Genomic DNA, 14,971 nt, shown 5'->3' on the forward strand with positions numbered 1-14,971 from the left:
ACCTACATGTTATTTTCCTTTAAATGAAACTTCAATCAACGGATCTTTTTTAAATGCGGTCCATTCTACACAGTATCACCTGCTAGATGATGGGTTTGGTGCTCTCAGTGCTTCTCATACTTTTTTTTTTTCCTTTTTTTTCTTTTTTTTAAGGCAGTGTTTGGCTCTTGTTGCCTGGGCTGGAGTGCAATGATATGATGTTGGCTCACAGCAACCTCCGCCTCCTGGGTGCAAACAATTCTCCTGCCTCAACCTCCCAAGTAGCTGGGATTACAGGCGCCTGACACCATGCCTGGCTAATTTTTTGTATTTTTAGTAGAGACGGGTTTTCGCCATATTGGCCAGGCTGGTCTCGAACTCTTGACCTCAGGTGGTGATTCACCTGCCTCCTTCTCCCAAAGTGCTGGGATTACAGGCGTGAGCCCCCGTGGCCGCTTATCATACTTTGATGTGAGCTCAAGTCACCTGGGTTAAAGCTAAAATGATTCTGATGCCATCAGTCTGGGTTTCTCACAAGTTCTCAGATGAGTCTCAGAACCACATTATGAATATCAAGATGCCACATACATATTCTGATAAACACTTAAATACTTAGCTAGCAACTTTTTAAAATTTATCTTCATATCAAGTAAAATTGTTTCATATACCCCATCAGTGGTAAATTCAATGATATAAATACAAACACTCTACTGAGGTTAAAAAAATTAAATTTCCTTTGCTCTCTGGGAATTCACTGCCAAGAAGAAAGATAATTATATAAGAAACCAAAGTAACATGTGCTATGGGCTATTCTAGAGCTCAGTACAAAATGCTCTGAGAAAATCCTGGAAATTTGGGGAAGACTATGGAAAAAGTGTGTCTCTGAGCATGAAAATAATGGTAGTACATCTTTTGATAGGAAAGAACTAGTTGGAGGGGTAGGAGGGTCAGGGGAGCCCAGAACCTGGGCTGTCTCCTGCCTGCCTCTACAGTTGTGAAGGCTGTGCCCCATGCAATGGAACCCAGCCAAGGGCTGCGTGGGTGTGCCACTTGTCCATTTCTGCAGACCTTCAGAGGACTGCATTGGCCTGTGTATTAGTCTGTTTTCATGCTGCTGATAAAGACATACCCGAGACTGGGAAGAAAAGGAGGTTTAATTGACTCATAGTTCCACATGGCTGGGGAAGCCTCACAATCATGGCAGAAGGCAAGGAGGAGCAAGTCACATCTCACATGGATGGCAGCAGGCAAAGAGAGAGCTTGCGCAGGGAAACTCCGCCTTATAAAACCATCAGATCTCATGAGACTTCTTCACTATCATGAGAATAGCACAGAAAGACCTGCCCCCATGATTCAATTACCTCCCACTGGGTGTCTCCCACAATATGTGGGAATTCAAGATGAGATTTGGGTGGGGACATAGCCAAACCATATCAGCCTGGAAGGGGGCATCATTTTGGTATCATCCATCCCCAGATGGAGAAAGGGTAGCTTTTTCAGCATTTATCTTCCTGGAAGAGGCTCCCTCTTCTTGTTCATCTTCCTCGGGGGGCATCTTTATTCTAATTTGCACAGACATCATAGAGCTCCTTTCCTGAACTATTTCCTTCCTACCAAAAGACATCCCATCCTTATTTAGTGCCACACATCATGAATTATGTGCATAATTTCTTGTCAAATGGGGTTCAATTCTCTTCTCCTTTCCCAACTTTCTATCCCATTAGTAGAAGGTAAGAGGATGGATCGTTTAGGTGAGGGGAGAAGAGGATGAGAAAGCCCTAGTTCCAGTTCTCAGAGATTCCTGGCCTTTCTTCAGTATTCTATTTACCCTCTGTCACAGGCAGGATAATGGTCCCCCAGAGATGTTCATGTTCTAATCCCCTGAACTTGTGAATATGTTGTGTTACATGACAAAGGAGAATTAAGGTTGAAAATGGAATTAATGTTGTTAACTGACTGACCTTAAAATAGGGAGAGTATCTTGGATCCAGGTGGACCAGCTGTAATCACAAGGTCCCTTAAAATGGAAGAAGTCTCGAACTGCCAGCCTCAAGCAATCCTCCCAGCTCAGCCTTCCAAAGTGCTGGGATTACAGGTGTGAGGCACTGCACCTGGACTAAGATAAATTACTATAAAGTAAAATCTGTAAAAAAAAAAAAATTCTATATATATATATATATATATATATATAAAAACTAAGAATTTTCCAATTTTCTTTCTCAGAGAGAAAACTGGCAATTATTATTTCAAATGTATTTTATTAGCCTATATTTATGTGTTAATTTGAAAAAATAACAGCTTGAGTTCAAGCTGGTATCAGTTTTTTTTTAAATTCCTACTAATAAGGCAATAATTTAACCAGATATCATAAGCATATATAAAAACAAAATATTTTGCCATTAGAGGCCTGCACACATCCTCAGTGATATGCTCAAGAACTTCTTGAATATTTTCTTCAACACCTAAAATTAATTACTACACAATTATAATTTGTTCCCATATTATACCTTGCCTCTTATAAGTTCAAAAAGCTATCAAACTATAATGCATATGATTAATAGCACTAATAACAATTAAAATAACCATAACAATATTTCAGTAAGTTCAATACATTTTGAGACATTACTAATTGTGTCAATAACATATTACTGTGATAATACCTAATATGTGTCTAGAAAGCCTTGTTAATTTATTTGGCTTAGAGTTAATAAAATGAACATGATTTCTTTGGGGGGCGGGAATCAGGAGAGGGATGCAGGAGAGGAGGTCAGATGGTGTGATATGAGAAGGACTCCACACTTCTGGCTGGGGGAAGGAGCCATAAACCAAAGACTACAAGCAGCCTCTAGAGGCTAGGAAAGTAAGGAAGTGGATTTTCTCCTAGAACAGTGGTCTCCAGCCTTTTGGCACCAGGGACCAGTTTTGTGGAAAACAATTTTTCCATGGACTGTGGAGGGTGGATGGTTTCAAGATGGTTCAAGCGCATTACATTTATTGTGCACTTTATTTCCATTATTATTATGTTGTAATATATAATGAAATGATTATACAGCTTACCATAAAGTATAATCAGTCGGAGCCCTGAGTTTGTTTTCCTGCAACTAGATGGTCCCATCTGGGGGTGATGGAAGACAGTGACAGATCATCAGACATTAGATTCTCATAAGGAGTGTGCAACCTAGATCCTCACATACACAGTTCACAATAGGGTTTGGGCTCTTATGAAAATCTAATGCTGCTCTGATGTGACAGGAGGTGTAGCTCAGGCGGTAATGCCAGTGGAGCGACGGGGGAGCAGCCTTCAGTACAGATGAAACTTCTCACCTGCCCGCCACTTACCTGCTGCTGTGCAGTACCAGTCCATGGCCCTGGGGGTTGAGGACCCCTGTCTTAGAACCTCCAGAAGTAACGCAGCCCTGACCACACCTTGATTTTAGCCCAGTCAGACCCACATCAAACTTCTGGCCTGTAGAACTATAAGATAATAAATTTGTGTTGCTTTAAGCCACTAAATGTGTGGTAATTCGGAACAGCAGCAATAGGAAACCAACATGACCTCTCGAGACCCAGAGACCCCTCTGTTTTGCCTCTTTCTGTTTCCAGGATGCTGCTCTTTCCCGGCTACATCTCCTACTTTTCCTTCACAGTCTCTTTTTCTGGCTTCTCTTTATCTCTAAAAATTGGTTCTTCTCCAGATTATGCAGTTACTTCCCTTTTCTCACTCTACAGGAATCACAAATTTGCTGGACACGGCCCAGATTCAGATTTCAGATATGTTTTCCTTGGCCTGCACAGTGTTTTTTCACAAGCCAAAGTGAAATGCATTTAGGCGAAGCATGCATCCTCTAGACTTCCATGATTCACACTACTCCATACTGTATTTTACCTGGCCTTCTTCCCTCATTTACATTATTTGCTTTGTCCCTAAATGTTTTGAGTTGAGGATTCTTCTTCTACAACATACATATGTAATGAGATGTTAAGATGTTACTTTGAAAAGGATTCACGGGTCGCATAAGTTTAGGAAATGCCAAGTTAGACAAAGGTGGGTTGTTATACGTCAAGAATTAGGAGCCTCGATTATGCTAATTATCATATATCTGCATAGATAGAGTACATACGTGCACACAGTATGCCTCTGTATATAGCATTCAGCATATCCCAAACTCGTATCCCTATGGAACTTTAACTAGTGTGGCATCTTTAGGTTGGATGCTCCAAGTGTACACATTGAGATATGTTGTTCAATATTCTCTTTTCATCTGTTTCCATTACTGCAATCATCACCCACGTCTTGATGACTTCCCAAAGCTATAAATAAAACCAGCACTTACATAGTATCAACTACATGGTACACACTGTTGTAAGTACTTTCATACATATAAGATGACTTACAACACTGATATGATTGATAGTAGGCACTGTTTTTATTCTTATTTTACAGGTGAAGAAACAGCTGAGGCCTAGATAAGTTATGTGCCCAATGCCACACAGTTAGAAAGCTACAAAGCTGAAGTTTGAACCCAACTCATCTTGGTCCAGAGTCTGTGCACAGAAGTCCTCATACATCTAGCACTCACCCGGCTCTTGAGCAAAAGGTACGCGTCCAACTTAAGAAAGCGTTTACTACTAGAGATCGCTGAAAAAATCATAACTCATCTCAATCAGGTTGAATGCACTGCCCCAGAGATGTTGAAGAAGAGGTTCAAGGACTTCTTAAGAGGGAGTTTTATGAGAGGCACCAACACTGAAGACATCAAATCCAATTGTAAAGTCCTTCCAAATGGAAGATTGTAAAAGGATCTAAAGGTCTATTCTGGATGGGAAGATAACATGGGCAAAGGTAATGACTATCTGGGAGGAACAGACCAGTCTGGCTGTAATGAGAAATTCATGGAGAAGAGTAGTTTCCAGTAATGCTGCAAAAATCGGCTAGAATCAGATTGCGAGAGGCCCTGAATGTCAGCAAAATCGGGTTTTGATCTTAATCCTCTTAATCCTTTAACTGATGGGAAGCCCTAAAGAGTTTCTCCTCGGGAAAGTGATAAAGTTTTGTCTTTTTTTTTTTTTTTCTGGTTTGGAGTTTTTTGTTTTGTTTTGTTTTAGATACAAAGGGTATGAAGGAAATTAATCAGATGACATTCTTGATCTACTGCAGAATGACTCAGTCAAGCCTCTTTTGCATCTTCTCTTCCTCCCACTGTCCACAAGGTGGCACCAGAACTCAAAATCAGAACTCCCTGGAAGGTTCTCTCACTGTTCCAAGCCTTTAACTGTAGGATGACTCCTGTAAAGATACTTGTGAGGTGAACGTGTCAAAATATATTTTTATTACCAATTTCTAATCGGCCTCTTCATTCACTCTGGTGTATTTTTCCAGGAGTTAACAATTTTCATCTTAACCGACTGCAACATTCTGAAGAACTTCTGGGAACTGTGCCAGTTTAGAGACCGTTGTAGACCAAAATCATAAACAACACATCCTAGAAAATGCTAATGACCAGCTGGAAGTTGATACAGTGGAATTTGTTCGACCCTCGATGACTTCCAGAAGGGGGGAGCTGTTCTAGTTCACAAGACGGAGAGGTTTTTCAGGTGGCCCGTTAAATTACCTTCTTGACACTTTAGTTAGGATGTGGAAGGAGACGAAAGTCTCAGCCAACTTACTACCTAATTCTTCAGGAAAGAAATGTGAGAGTACAGCACTGTGTCCCCTCTTTCCTTTCCAAGTGGCTTTTCACGCTATCAACTACTTTACACCGCTGAGGGCTCGCTCCTTTACATATTTCTTAAGCAAATTTTTTTTTCTTAATGTCACAGTTCTGCTTTTGTTTTGTCTTTTTTTTTTTTTTTTAAATAATGCGAGAGAAGTAGGCTTTCAATTTGTTGGAAAGTTTCAGTTCTCACCAACCTCTATAAAAAGCAATCATTCTTGGTCACTTGTAAATATGCCTAGTACGCGTATCAGGCTTCCTATTTTAAACATCTAAGACTAGTTTGTATGATTTGAAATTTCAAAAGGCAAAATGGCCTAGCACCCAAATCACAGGTAAGTGGGCACATGGCATTTTTCCCTAAATCCTTCAAACTGAAATTTGAGGAGGAGACACAAAGTTAGTGAGCGTGTGACAAAGCGGGTATTGTTTAAAGATAAAGAGGCTCTTGTCTAAATACCATGGTCTCAATTTCCCAGATTCTAGAGACAAAGAAGAAAAAATGTAAGTATTCTATTTAATTTTGTTTACTCGAAATTCTTATGTTTTAGTTTTTCCAAACCTGTCTCTTCTAAAATGGGCAGCAGAAAAGAGAAGCTAATATAGATGATAGACTGATGGACTTGGATAAATAATTAATGGCCTGGAGTAATTAGCTGGAAGATGTTTAATCATTAATTTGTCTGAGTCATCAGAAGCATTTGAGCTTACCCATAAAATATTCCACTAATCATGAGTGTGTATATTTTGTCAAGATGGAAATTAATATGAGATGAGAATTAGCACTTTGAAAAATTAAAATATCAGACAAGTCTGTTTGGTCTACTCTTTGTTTGTTAAAGATAAATGAAATTTTGCTTTCCTTTATTGTACCTAATGAGAAAAAAAGGTACATAAATTCTATCTCTACATATAACCAAGAAGTCAAACTTTTTGGTTAGAGAGGCAAAGTAGTTGGCAAGTTTGTCTTTCTTTAGGGACTTATTTAGGGGTTAGGAGAGCAAAAACAAAAACACTTCATTATTAAAGTATCTGGTGAACAATTAGGCTTCTTTCAGAGGATTTAAGGGGAAAGGGTCCTTTAACATAATGCAATTTATGGCTGTGTTCTTCAATGTGGTGTTTTCCAATACAATTTTATTACAGGCTCTAAATTATACGTTCACAGGAAAGGTCTGTCTTTAAACTTTTAGGTCAGAATTGTTCAGATCTTTTCACACTGAATCAATCAGGTTTAAAGCTGGCAAAATCCTTGGCAGCCTTGTAAATCTTTCAAAAGATGTTATCCAATTACCCTTCATGGGCCACAGGATTCTACAGCGTGACTATTTCCTTCTCTATGAGGAATTAAGTGCTCATGAGAGGTTAGAAACCAATGGAGTTGAAAAGCAAGGTTCTGCATTTTTCCTCCAGTTCACATGGTAGAGATATAGGCAGCTACTAAGATATCCTGAGATCTGCCACAGACATTCAAACCTAAACAGTGGCCCTCGTGGTATCATTAAAGTTTTAATTGCTTTAAATCAGAAACAAAAAAAAAAATTAACACCAGAATGGTTCTTGTTACAAAACCTTATTTTTGGAGCTGTATTAAGGATTTACAAGAAGAATACGTTCCAAATGGAAAGCGTAAGAGATCACTATCACTCTTAGTTACTTTCGCAAGAAAAACATTTTTAGGTACAGTCAGTAAATACACAAGAGATTGAAAAAGAAAATAACAAAGAGGATAAATGTACTTCTTTACTCTGTGTTGATCTAAAAAATGTGCTTATTTTCCATTTAAAAAACACATATTAATCTCTGTTAGTTCTTCCTCTTCTAGGTTCCCGATATAGAATACTAATAAAAGGCTAAGGAGACATTCAATTTATACAAAAGCCTATTTCATGCCACTTGGTTTCAAGGGAGAAAATAATCATGGGCAGAATCATTTGCAAATAATTTTTCAAGGAAAAATGTGAACATGTAGCTAGATTCCTTCGCAGAAGTTAGGGAAGCACAGCTTTCCTTTGTCATGTAAAAAGTGGAGTGGAGGTTATGGGATTCCAGCTGCACCTTTGACCTCAAGGCTTCTTGAGTCACTCACTTGTCATGACCTTTGACCTTTGGCAAATCATGACCCTATCTGTTTCGCTTGATTTTTACTACCTACAACAAAAGGCCTTTTCCCCTCTGGAACACATAAGAAGAAGTCATACAAATGTTTGCAAATATTTTGTCTGCCAACCATCAGGCAAAGAGAGAATAAGTATAAAAAAAATTACAAAGCATGGAGGAAAATGCTCTAACATATAAAGTTTCCTCTAGTGGCATAGATTGATTTCAGTGACTACAGTGTAAACACCTGGATTCATGTTCCCTCTTTTAAAAATCTTTACTTTCTTTGATTTAAAATATAATGTAGTAAGAGGTGAAACGATTGGTGTTTTAATAAATTATACTTCTTGTACTTTGCACTCTAGTCGCTAAAAATTGCAGACATCATCTCACAGCTGTGTGTTATCAATACCTCCTTTTACTCACTTTCTAGATCGTTTCCATTTCCAAAGAAATGCAATTCCTTTTATTAAGATTGTGAGTGAAAGGTGAATTTGTGCAAACTTTGGGAATAAAATGTAGAGTTGGAGCTAACTCAAGTACAGAAGAGGAAACCAGGCTTGCAAAAGCATACATAGAAGCTCTCCGGGTAGAATATTCAACCACTTAACACATACAATTCTAAGTCCCAAACCTTATTTAGTCTTTACGATAATAGCAACTATTCAGAATCTATTTAATACACACTGCTGATTGGTAACACATGATTCGAGTTTTCACAAGTTTTCCTTTCTAATACTGAAGTTTGTTTGCTTGCTTGCTTTAAGCAAGTAATAAGGGGAAAAAAGCTTGAAGATATACATTAATGAAAGTGTCTAGAAGGTTCGACACAACAAAGAATGATGTATACATTTTCACCAAGATGAGAATGAATGAAATCTCTTGGATCATAATACTTTAGGATTTGTCTACTTATGGGAAGTTTTGTGGTTATTTTTACTGCCCAGCCAGCATGGAGATTCTTATTTTTTTCTTTTTGCACCAAGACAGAAGTATTTTAATATTTGCTTTGGGAATAGTTTTATTTTTAGCTATTTCCACCCACTTTTTGCATTCATTCACAATCCACTGTTTTGTTTTTTCCTGGCAGTTTCTCTTTCTCTGAGGCTCAAAACACGTGTTTGATTCTTCGAAAACAGTGAAAATTGGCACCTTAATGAAGTCAGTTTAGGTGAGCCAGTACACCTGGTTCAATCAGAATTTAAAAGGAAAATTAAGAGCTTGCCAAATAAATGCTCATTTAGTTAAAGCCTTTGCAACAAAGACTTTCAATATTTGTGATTCATTTTAAAGAGAGTTGAAAACAAAATCTCTTCTAAAATTCTTACATAAATCTGTTTATAGCAGTGTATCTGCAGCCTATAGTTTTTATGGTGGCTACAAAGAAAAAGATTAGACAAAAAGATGCCCAGAGGATTAAAATATTACCCTTCCTGAGTTAGAGGTAAGGTCATTTGAATGGGCTAATAACTGTTGAAAAAAATACTTGACAGTGGCCAGCCTGTGACATCCTATGCTGCCTGAATGTATTTTTTCCTCATTTTCAGATCTATCACCGCAATACCAAATACTTCCTAGAGCAGTCAAAATTCTTTCCCCTCAGATCTCAGCTAAGGGTCCTATGGCTTCCAATTAAAACTCTCAGGATTTAGTTTTCATTACCTTTCCACTAGAATATTTATGACTTCCTGTAGAGCCAGGCTTCAATAGCTTTTAACCATATGGAAATTTAGGGGAATTTGTTGCATTGCTTTCTTACCTGAAAATGTTTACAGGTCTGAAAGTTGAGTTGATAGAAAATAGATTCCTTAATTTCATGACAATCTGTAACACATGTCATCGGAATGAGATAACTAAACGACGAATATTATCCATGTTTTAATTTTTTCCCCTATGTTAAGCCATTTGAATGAATAATGTCACTGACTTTCTCCATCCTCCCGAGGGATGGGTGCAGTTTTTATAGTCATGATAAAAAAAAAATTTAATACTACTATATAAGATAGTAAACAAATTTTACTTTAGGCTTCATATGGCTAATAGTGACAGTAATTTCTTTATGACCCCTTTGATGTCAGCCTGTATCTACTATTAGCTTTCTCCAGAGCAAGATACTTTTGAAATGCAAAAGATCACTCTCACTGTCCTCCCTCCCCCAACCCACCCTAACTCTCCACCCGGAGTCCTGCATAAAACAGTTCAGTGGCTATCCATTCAGATGGAGCCGGGTTTCTCAACTATGGAATAATTCTTTATGGAGGTGGGGAGAGGACTATCTTTTTTTATTTTAGGAGGCTTAGCCTAATCTCTACCCTCTAGATGCCAGGAACATTATCCCCAAGTGATGACAACCAAAAACATCTTGAGATATTGCTAAATGTTTCCAGGAGGGGGAAATTACCCTCAGTGATAAACCAGTGAGATGGAATGAAATCCTGAAGAAGGATTTAAGGTGTTTTCCTACCTATTAATGTCTGTAATAGTCAGGGTTCTCCGGAGAAACTGAACCAATAGGATTTGCATATATAGAGAGAAAGAGATTTGTTATAAGGAGTTGGCTTCCGTGATTATGAAGGCTAGCAAGTCCAAATCTGCAGTGTAGACAGGTAAACTGGAGACCCAGGAGAATCAATGGTGCAAATGAAATCTGCTGGAGAATTCATGTGCCTCAATGATCCCTTTCCATTATCCCCATGCTTCAGCCACACAGACCTTATTTCATTTCCTTGAATATATGATTTTTCTCATCAAAGGATCTTTGCATATGATATTCCCCAGTCCTGGAAGACCTTTTCCCACTACACTCTGCCATTAGGCAACTAACTCCCTCTTTCAGTTCAACCTCAATTGCACCTCTTGCAATTATAAATTCTTCCCAACCTTCCTAAGTAGATGAAGTCTCCCCATTATTTGCTGTTGTAGCACTTACGCGTCTTCCTCAAGACATTTATCACTTTAAAGTCTTTGAGGGTTTTAAATGTTTGCCTTGCTCTATATCCCCAATACCTAACATACAGTAGGTATTCGTCAAATATTTGTTGACTGACCAAATAAATGAATTAGCATTCACTCAAAATATGGTATCCTTTTTCTGACAATTACTGGCTTACTGAATGATGTTGTAATGGTCTGAATCACAAGCTTCTATGCATGAATATCAGAAAGTCAATATAGCAATACAGCATGCTTATTTGACAAACATTCATTGTCAGCTGCCTATGAGCTATTAGAAAAACTACAGATGCCTTAGACTCCATTGCCACTGTTTCTTATTGCAACTCCTTGAAAACTATAAAATGCATCACTTTATTTATTGTAGCATAAAATGTGTAATGAGCATTCATAAATGTGCATTACATATCTTGGAATTTAATGATTTGGGGAAAAGTAGTGTGAAAGGAAAATACGTCTTAGGGCCCTAAAATCACAAGCTGAAGGGAAAAGTCTAGCTGGGAACTGCTTAGGGCAAACCTGCCTCCCATTCTATTCAAAGTCACCCCTCTGCTCACTGAGGTAAATGCATATTTGATTGCCTCCTTTGGAGAGGCTAATCAGAAACTGAGAATGCAACTATTTGTCTCTTATCTACCTATGACCTGGAAGCCCCTCCGCACTTCAAGTTGTCCTACCTTTGCTTTCAGTTGTCGCAGCCTTTCTGAACAGAGCCAATGTTCATTTTATACAAGTTGATTGATGTCTCATGTCTCCCTAAAATGTATGAAACTAAGCTGTGATCTGACCACCTTGAGCATGTGTCGTCAGGATCTCCTGAGGCTGGTCATGGGCATACGTCCTTAACTTTGGCAAAATAAACTTCTTAAATTTACTGAGACCAGTCTCAGATTTTGAGAGTTCACAGTAGGTATGCCAGTTACCCATTTATTGCCCCTGTGCTCCAAATTCACCCTTCATTGCCCTGCTTTGGAACATTGGAGATGGAACCCTAAAAGACTTATCTTTTGCTAATCAGCATCACGTTAATCTTTGTCGGTGAAAGACATCAGAGGAGGGACAGTGCCAGAGAAAAAGACTTCTCTTGATTTGGTTGCTTCCTCTCTTCTTGTTCTAGAGTGTAGCAGTTGGAGGTGTGTGTCCAAGAGGTGACGTGGCACATGCCCTCCAGCCAGTTTTGCTTGGACCCCAGTGGAAAGCTTTCTGAATGCCAGTTCCTACCCAGATTTCCCAGCTCACCAGTCCCAGCCAGCTGGCCATAGACCAGATTTGGCCTGAAGCGATCCAACTTCTCTGCCATCCAGTAGGTCCAGCCACAATGAATTTAGACTCCAATGAAGTCTGAATCTTAGTGCTGGAGAGGAACCCCCTTCTCCAAGTGTCTTTCTTCATTTGGGACTTTCAGACAATTCAAGGGAATTCCCTGAATTCTCTTTTATATCCTCTGAGTGGCTACTCACCTGCTACCAGTTAGTAATTCTTTCTATTAAATATTCCCGGATAAATTACTGGTGTTGATTCTGTTTCCTTTTTGGACTCTGTCTCGTACAGTAAATCAATGAGTAAGAAGTCTGAATACATAGGACATTTACTCAGTCTTAATTCAAGAATATTCTGCCTTACTAGGCTAAAAAAAATGTTAGCAGGCAGAGCTTTTTAAAGACCTAATGTAATCATCAGACTCCAAGGAATAGATTTTTACTGCTGGATGGAGCCCAAGAGGCCACCAGCCTTTCCAGTTGAACCATCCTGGTCACCCAGGGGTGAAGTGGCTTTGTTTATGGAATGGCTGCATGGGACATGCTGGGAGGCAGCTTCTCCTTGAGATTCCCCTGGCTGCCGCTGAGGACCCTCTCCAGGAGCTGCACCAGATGATGCACTGATGTTTTTATGAGGACCCATGGGAGGGAGAAAGTTCTGTCAAGCCTAAGAACTGGGAATAGTCACACTTCTTCTGAATGACTCTTTTGGATTTAGTTCGTGGACACTGTGAAACATGTAACTGCTTGGTTCCTATTTAGAACAGTGGCCAGAAAGGTCAGGAGCAAAACCGTAGCTCTCTCCTGGTAAGCAAGCAATGCCCCACGACAATGACGCTTTACATTCCTGCTCCTCTGGCTTAACCTCGGTTGTTTTCCACCCTGCTTTTTCCCTTGCCTTGATTGCCTCATGTATTTATTATTGTTATCCTATGGTATACATCAGACGCTTTAAAACATCCATTTAAGAGTGAGTTGGCTGTAAACAAAATATCAAAGTACAAATCTGTTCTCCTCAAGCTAACTTCATTGTTCTTTTTATTACTGTTTCCTTACAGCAACAAAGAATTCAAATACTTGTGTCTTCCTGAGAATAGGTGCACCTCGGAGACCCAAGAGCAATTTGTTCAGATATTTCAAAATTTCCTTTACCACTTGCTTACCTAATTAATATGTTTAATAAATGTCCAATTTCATATCCAAATCACAAAAATTGTTAGCCTGGGCTTTATCAACTTTTCAGCATTTTTTTTCAATGCAAAGTTATCCAAATTGATCACGTTTGACTATTACAAGGCTGGCCACAGGCTCAGAAAGAATAAACTTTAATTTTTTCTTCTTTCTTTATCAAATTATAGTGTCAAAATGTGGTTTCTTTCAAAGACGGTCATTTAGCAATACTCTACAAATTGTGTGGGAAAAAAAGAAATTTGTGTCCTTTCTCTTATTTTTGTGCTTTTATTGTTTTTTCTTTGCTGAATGAGCAGCTTTCTTTCTTGTGTCTCCAGGATGATGAGAGATGGCTATTCAAAACCTTATTTACACCTAGACTCCCTCATGTTTCTGTGCTTCCGTGGCCAGACTTCCACAGTTATCATTTATCATGGGCAGTGGTGACTCATACCTTGTAGGGGCAAAATAAATATTTGCTGAATAAACCCTCAGAGCTGCTACCAAAAATGGGAAATCTTGGAAACAAAAAAAGCAATCACAGAAAATGAAGTAACTGCAGCTGTGGAAACAGAGAAACTATATGATATTCTTGCTTTTCTCTTCATAATTCCTCCAAAGAGAGGCAGATTTTGTTTCTCTGTACTGAAGCTGAAAAACAACGTAGCTTTGTCTTCGTCTGATTTCAAAGAATTCCAAACAATGTTTTTCTTGTTTTCCTTTATTTCAGAGAAAACGTGACACTTTGCCGTGTCTTTTTGTTAAGTATCTATGTGAGAATTTGTTGATGTTTTTATGCAGATGGCCCTGGTAACCTTGGATCATATTCCAGAAAGCCTTTGGTGAAGAAAAGCCAGGCAAATGGACCTACAGGCCAGTCTAATGGGAGCAATTCGGAGAAATGGGCCATGGGAACAAATGACAGAAACAGATAAAAAAAGAAGTGTAAATGAACCAAAAAGGAGTCAGTGCCTCTGTCTCCTATTGCTGTAACCACCGCATTACCAGACGTAGCCTTCTCTTGGTTTCTTATTTAACCCTGAATATGGTTCATAGATAAATGGGCCAGTGTCCTTTTAACCATCAGATTTTCCATTCATTTCAGAAAATATAAGATCAATTTTCCATGTGATTCAATTGGGTTACTGGATTAGTGCCCTTCATGCCTTCAAACATATTCTTGTACCTATTTGTATTACCCAAGTCTATGATCTTCCACAATAAAGCTTGTGTTTCTCTTAGGGCCCTTCTGGGATGACAAGCTCAACCGAATCAAGGAGGAATGAACCCTTATCTCTGAACACCCTCAGTTCCTCGTGCAAGTGAGCCAACAGAAATCAAAACAGACAAAGGAATTGCAAAAGACACATTTTAGATACCATATCCTATCGTTGATATTTTAATAAAACAGACGACTAGATTTTCAGACTTAGACTGGTCTTACAAGTAATTTGTTTTTGAAATTACTAACGGGAAAATACACTGACATTTTCCAACTTTATCAATCCCGTGAAAAGTTTTGATGAGCACTTTTAAGATATTTTAACAAAAATAACCTTTTCCTGTAGTATGTAAGCCTTTGGTTAAGGAAAGCATGCATATTGTAAGTGTAAGTTCTCCTGGCATTGCGGTGTAAGTATGACCAGGAAGATAAAAGGCAGTGGTGTAGCAAAACAGAGCTATTCAGATATGTGTACAGAGAGGATCCCCAGGAGACAAGGGATGATGTGTTGTGATATGCTGCAGTCACATCTGCTCTTGTTCTGTGTGGTCAGCTCGCTTCTGATAAAATGTGGG

The 14,971-nt window shown here is 38.7% G+C and overlaps 1 long non-coding RNA gene across 1 annotated transcript in view; it reads right to left on the reverse strand.

Annotated features, from left to right (window-relative positions):
• Positions 1-1,939: 1,939 nt before the first annotated feature.
• Positions 1,940-14,971, reverse strand: part of LOC105739800 — a 79,789-nt gene continuing 66,757 nt past the window's right edge. The window contains exon 3 of the long non-coding RNA XR_001115781.1: positions 1,940-2,122. This is a non-coding gene — a long non-coding RNA (uncharacterized LOC105739800). The remainder of the gene's footprint in view (positions 2,123-14,971) is intronic.

The sequence above is a fragment of the Nomascus leucogenys genome, chromosome 5 (assembly GCF_006542625.1).
Source record: "Nomascus leucogenys isolate Asia chromosome 5, Asia_NLE_v1, whole genome shotgun sequence".
Lineage (NCBI taxonomy): Eukaryota > Metazoa > Chordata > Mammalia > Primates > Hylobatidae > Nomascus > Nomascus leucogenys.